At 49.0% G+C, this 6,849-nt stretch overlaps 1 protein-coding gene across 2 annotated transcripts in view; it reads right to left on the reverse strand.

Moving 5' to 3' along the window:
- The window catches only part of LOC135995092 (coronin-1C), a 45,683-nt gene extending 39,383 nt beyond the window's left edge, over positions 1–6,300 (reverse strand). For both annotated transcript variants that reach the window (XM_065646115.1, XM_065646121.1), the window contains exon 1: positions 6,210–6,300. The gene's annotated coding sequence lies outside the window, so the exon portion shown is untranslated. The remainder of the gene's footprint in view (positions 1–6,209) is intronic.
- Between the last annotated feature and the right edge of the window lie 549 nt (positions 6,301–6,849).

Consider the following 6,849-nt stretch of genomic DNA (forward strand, 5'->3'; position numbering starts at 1 on the left):
CCAGGCAGGCAAGAAAAAAAAAATTGGCTCAGGAAAGAACATGTAGTTTAGTAAGCAGCTTTAATAAACATTCCTGCTACACTATGAAGAAAGACTTTGGATGCAAGAAGGAGAAATACCTTCCTACACCCACGGGCTCTTGGCGCCAAGGATGCGAGATGTTCCTGCTGGAGAACTTGTTTTCAATGAGGGGCATGGAGAATTACAGCCTGTGTTTGATGACCTTTAAGCTTTACTTACCTGTTGGCTTGACAGTCACGTTACCGCACGTGCATCCCACGCTTCCAGCCCTTTGAGAGTCCCTGCGGCATTTACAGCACCTCTGGAGGAAACCAGCCAAAACAACAGGCGCTATTATGCCCAGATAAGCCCCAGCTGGTTTTTATGTCATCTTTCATAGTGCTTAAGAATTCCCCTAGTAGACCAGAAGATGAATGTGGCAAGCACTGCATGTAAAGAGCAAAAAGATAACCTTTACCCCCCGAGAAACATCAAGGAGCAAAGCGAAGAGTAGAGAGATAACATCCGTGCATCCAAAGTGTGGTGAAGAGGAGGCCACACCAGGGTAGCCCACCTCTAAACTTTAACAAATTGCTCCAGAAAGCAGTGGCGGCCAGGAAAAAGACGCTGGAAGGCACAACGACACTCAGCTAGAAGTGTTTTGTGCCTTCACTTCACGCCGTGCTGAAGCAGAAGTAGACATCGCTGAAGTGAGTCTGGCAACTCCTGTTTGTCTAAGCTGCCTCGGGATTTTTTCCTGCCTTGCAAACCGATCTCAGCAGATCCAAAAATGAAAATTAACCTTAAAAAAGATTCACTGAAAACTCACAAAAATTTAATCCACCTCCTGTTCTGAACAAGACAGCTTTGTGCCTATTTACTCCAACCTCCAACATACACTATAATTAAGTTTAAGCTAAGTGCAGTAAGAAATTAACAGTTTAAAAGCTGAGTGTAAGAATGGCCGTTTATTCACACATACACATCCCACTGTGTATGCTGGTGCAAATACATGAACCAACTGTAAAACAAGTAGTATACTTAGTGTTATATGCTAGAAGTATTTCCAGCCTAGTACCTGCAAGACCCTGAGCAAAACACTTAACCTCGCATTTCCCATTTGGGACCAAGGACATCAACCTGCTTCACAGGGGCAACTGCAAGAAACAACCGTAACGCCGACTGGTCACCATATGATGAAAAATGCCAAGTAAATGCCAAACATATACCCCAAATCAGTTGGGGTATATGTGAGGTTTTTAAGTATTTCACACGAAGAGAAAAAAAAAAAAAAAAAAAAAAGGCAGTTTCAAGAGGTAAGACTAGCACCGAGCTGCAGCCATCGAGCCTTGCTGATGATATCTTCCATATCGAGTGATCATCTGCCCAGCACTGCCAGCCCGGCTCCCAAGGGACACAGTGCTTGCTCCAGCTTGAATTTGTTCCTGCCTGCTAATCCCTGGTGGTGCTAATTATACCCATTATCAGTCCGTCTGACTGTGCCTGACGCATGTCCAACATCCAGACCTGCAGCACCGTGGGATGTCGAGTCCCTCTCAGATTTGCAGGGGAAGGGGATGCTGCAAAGCACGATGTTTCAGTACAGCAGGTTTATACATTTATGCGAGATAAACAATGGATTTTCAAGGACTCCAGAAACACAATCTCTATGGCAACTATATGCAGAACTAGGGGGAAGGGAGGGGAAGTTCCCACATTTCTAAATACTCCCACCAAAGTGATTTTAAGGCCATTTTCCAGGGACTGCTTATACCAGGAACTGCAGGTGAAATGTATTCCCTGGGCTCATACCTGGATGCAAACATGGTCTAGTTTTAGTCACACCATCCCCATCCAGGTTTGTGAAATTCTGCTCGGGCCTATTTGATAAGACTGCAGAAATGGTCGCCTTAGTATTCAGCTAAAAAGATTTGTACATTGGTTATGTATACGCTTGTACATACATAGATTATATACGAAGAAGCTGTGGCCGGCCAAGGTTTGGGGAGCCACAAGGAAACCGTGATCCTTCCTAAAGGGAACGCGTGGCCTTAAGGGCAGCTCAGTGATGCTCCAGATTAGAGCTGTGAGCTCATCTCAGTGCGCCTGACTGCACCAGGCTGAACCTTAATCACTTTAAGTCAGATCCCACCACTGTTTTATTTCCACTGCTTTTTTTCAAATTCAATTATTAAAAGGGAAAACAAGAAAAATCTAATTATGATGGATTGAGAGGCCCAGCTCAATGTCAAACAGTCACTAGAACTGATCCAACCACATCCAGCTTCTCCCACTGAGAGCCAGACCTCAATAGTCATTACGTGCTGGTAGAAAAAAAGCATATTGCATATCATTTATTATTATCATCAAGAAAATTTGGATTAAGACAGAGCAAATAACGTTGAAGAAGCAAAGTGACTATGCTGAAAAAATGCTATTGTCCTTTCTCCAATGCAGGTGAATTGGTTCAATACCTTGGTATTGAACTCATTAATGAAGAAAAAAAGGAAAAATGGTCAAAGAGCCTGTGTTTTCCTTTGTCATCTCTAAATCGAGATGGACACCACAAGAGCGCCAGCAGGCTGGCAGCCTTCAAAAGAACAAGTGGGATTTTTTCCCCTTCGGAGGTAGATACCATTTTCATTATTTCTCTGTCAAGTTCCTGACCTACGGAGCGAGACTTCAAAGCTTTTTATGGTTTTCCACCACAAAAGCCTCTTCCATATCAGCAACATTTTGCTACTTGTTACAGGTTCTCTCTGTCTTATTGGCACAAAGAATTGCACAGGAGAGGCGCGAAATAACATTATCTATATGCCCAACAATCACCTTCTACTTCATAGCTACATCATCACCTCCAAGCCATTAATTCTGATCAGATTGATATTCACCACACAAAGCCATCCAGGCACATACGCAACTAATGGTTGGTGAATCCAACCAAGGGCTGGTATATTCCGTGAAGAACCTCTCCATCCACACCGTTTGCTTCTTCGAGGACCATCAGCACATCAGAGCAAAGCTGAGATGCTGAGTAATTCTAGTGTCACCCTAGTATTTTATATACCTAACGCTATCATCTCTAAACACAAAGTCATGTACTGCATGATTATAACCTCAAAAATAAACAAATAACCAATTTTTAGTATAATTACTCACATGGGGAAAATAGAACAAAGCAACCCTACTAGAAAAGGAGAAGGAAAGGGCCCAGTAACTGTATCCCAACTATACTGGCGCTCAGCGCATCTGGAATAATCAGCTTTCAGTGCTGGCTTTCCTGAGTCACTTCGGTTAACCGAAACCTTTTTAGTTTAGATGTGGTGTTCACCCCAGCAATGCCACCACCACCTGCATTTCTGCATATCGTGACCAAAAAAAAAAAAAAAACCAACACAACAAAAACGAACAGTTCACGTCCTGTCATCCTAAAGCCACCGATCATCTGACTTTTCACATGTGGCCACATAACCAGCACAACTGTAAACTAAAGCAGCTTCTGATCAGCCTAATTTCAGAGTTAAAAACCAGAATATAAGCACACCAAAAATACAAAGTGCAGGAGACTACAGGGACAGAACTAGAAGAGAACAGACATTTAATTCTTGTTCATATGCCCTGCAAACGCTTAAACTGGGGCACTTCAACTCCTCAGTGAGTTTCTATTCCAAGATATCCTTAAGAGAAGGGCCGGGATTACCACAAAAGCATCAGTTTAAAAAAAACCCAAAACACAACAACAACAAAAACAAACCAAGCCATACTTCCATACTTTAAAAGTGAAAATGTGACTGTGAGCTTGGCTGGAAGGACGTTCCCGGTCCAGGGAGGGGTGCGCTGTGACCTCGGCGAGCTGCACGCTGCGCCCGGCAGCGTTCTGTTCTGCTCCTGTCTTCCAGACAGGCAGCTGCCATCCAAGCCCTGCTCCTCAGAATCGATAAGCAAATTAAAACCAATAATATAAAATCTCTTACGATCAAAAGGCAGCGTCGTGCTTTAATGAGCCATTTTATGAAGCCATCATTAAAGTCCAATATTAATCCTGAACATGATGCACAGAACAGTGACTGAGGGCAGATCTCTCAGCGTCCTTTGCTGCATCACTCAGGAAAGCTGATATTTTACCCTTCTGTGCATTCCTTCCCATTGCCATTAAACTGAATCTCTGCCTTTCGCTTGGAGTGAATCCCAGAAGTGACAGATGCAATAAGCATGAAGATTTAACTTGAAAAAATCCAATGATGTTTGAAAAGGCAGCTCACTAGAAGACAGAGTAATGCCAACAGAGAACACAGAGGCACACAAATGCTGATTAAAGCAATCTGTACAAAAGGCTACAAGTGACCATTGAAAAATTACTATTATGAAGTGTTATATTAAAACAAATGCAAAGCAAATATTGCCTGACATGTACCTCAGTGTGTCAGGTCTTACTATGGCTACTGAAAATACTAAATATATACATACATATACTCAAAATAAACACGCACTGGCTTTATCACAACAGTATTTGATCTTCTACCTTTGTGTACACAGTCTTTAGCAAACACGAATATTAGCTGCAATAAAACGTCTCAGTGAGCGCACAGCCATCTGTTTTTCCCCTTGAGCAGAAAACATGATTCAAGGCTTGTTATCGAAATGAAAAATCGAATATATCCTCTCCTGCCTCACACACAAAACACCCGCTGTTCTCTCCAGCCACCGCACATTCGGCACATCCGAACGCGCTTCGTGCAGGATGGACTGTGCCAGTTCACACCATGTGCCCACACTTGAGCAGCAACGCGCTCCTCCCCGGCGTGTGCTTAGCGAGGCACACGGAGAGAGACGATCACGTCAGGTTATTTGGACACAGTCTGGCTTAAAATTAAACCAGAATCAGTATCAGCAAAGCTGGAAAACCAGCCACAGCCTAGTATGTTCACAACGTCACCGTTTCATTTTGCTAACATCCTTGGTCTTGCTTGCACTAATCCACGCGCACATCTGCATGAATAGGCTGAACAGACCTGCTCAAACAAACACACACAGGACTGAAACTACAGCTGTTCAAAAAAACACACAACGCTAATGCATATCACTTATCTTCAACAATAAAACTGCATCAATCAGTTTTACTTTTGTTCCCAGACAGCTTCCAGATCCCCCTTTTTTTTAAAAAAAAAAACCAAAACAAAACTGTCTCCTGTGTAGTCACAGCATCACATTGTCTAGACCCGGGTACCACAGTGGAACATTTGTGTGCTTGTGCATTGGATGCCTTTCCGTGTACCGTGAGTGGAGAAGCAGCTTATTCCACAAAACACAGATAAACAGTAACCTTTAAATATCTGGCATATTGCTATTAAAACAATGTGGCTTTTTGTATAAAAAAACAAAGCCCAGGAACACGTCACGCAAGCCAGGACTTCACGCATCCCCTGAACAGACTCGGAAGAGCCATTAATAATGGCGTGCCATGTACCCGGCCAACACGAACGCAGAAAATAATAATAATAACTTTAAAAAATTAAATCCTTCAGTCATCTTTTGTCTTCTGCAATGTTACATGGTGGCAGTGGGGACGCAGCGCTCCGGGGGCGAGACACACGCTGGTGCCAGCGAGCTGCTGCTGCATCGCCATGAAGAAAAAAAAAAAGGGGGGAGGGGGGGAAGAAGGAAAAAACGTGATGAACAAAAGAAAAAAAAAAAGAAAAAAAAATACGTATATTAAAAAACCCAATTGGTCCTCTCCGTGCAGGAGGCAGCCGGGCTGGCAGCGGTATCAGGTGTGTGTGCGGCGGGAGAAGCCAGCCCCGCCGCCCCGCCTCGGGCGCGTCCCGCCGGCAACCTGCGAGCCCCGGCCGGATGCCGGACCCGCCGCGACCCCGGGCGCTCCGCTGCCTAAAAAGGCGGGGAGCGGGGGAGCAGCCCCGGGCTGGGGAGGGCGCTTCCCCCCGCAGGCCCGGGCGCTGACAGCAGCCGCCGCTTCAGGAAGGGCTCGGCGGCAACGGCCGGCCCCACGCAGGAAGAGCCGGCCCGGCCGGCCCCGCGCCCGCCCTGCCCTGCCCTGCCCCGGTGCCCGGCGCCGCCGCCCTCCGGCGGGCACCACCGCCGCCTCCCCTCGGCGGGCCGCCCGCCGCCCTCCCGCCCCGCCAGCTGCCGCCCGCCGCGCCACAGAGCGCCGTGCCCGCTCCCCGGTTCCGTCCCCGCCTCACGCCGCGCACCGCGATCCCGAGCCGCCTCCCCGCGTCCGCTCCTCAGCCCGGCGGAGCCGCCTCCGCCGCCTCCCGCTGCCGCCGCCGCCGCCGCCCGACTGACCGCGGCGGGGCGGGGGCGGGCAGCGCCGGCGCAAGGCCACGCCCCCTTGGCCCCGCCTCTCCACAGCGCGCCACGCCCCCTCCTCCCAGGCACCGCCCAGTTCCGCGCCTTCCCGTCCCGCCTCTCCCGGCGGAGGGCGGGAGCGGAGCGGTGAGTGGCGGCTCGCTCAGCCAATGGCGGCGCGGCGCTCGGCGCCACGCGTGGTCGCGCGCGTTGCTTCTTCCCCCTTCCCACGGGCCGGCGGTGTCAGCCGGCGGGACCCGCCTGAGGGACCCGGGGCCGCGCTCCGGCCCCGCCGCTCCCGTCGCCCCTTCGCGGCCCCGGCGGGGACGCGGCAGCCCGGTTCCCCTCTCTCCTCAGCCCCTCGGCGGGCCGGCGCCCCGCGGTGCCCCCGCTACTCCCCAGCCGAACTCAGGCCTCACAGCCCCACCTCCCGCCTCTCATCCTCCGCCTCGGGATGTGAGCAAAGCTGGGATGTACCGGCGCAGGGACACGGGGGAGTTTGGGGCACCACAGCAACATAAACCAAAAATTGTGAGGCACAAC

This window comes from Caloenas nicobarica, chromosome 16, assembly GCF_036013445.1.
Source record: "Caloenas nicobarica isolate bCalNic1 chromosome 16, bCalNic1.hap1, whole genome shotgun sequence".
In the NCBI taxonomy this organism is placed as follows: domain Eukaryota; kingdom Metazoa; phylum Chordata; class Aves; order Columbiformes; family Columbidae; genus Caloenas; species Caloenas nicobarica.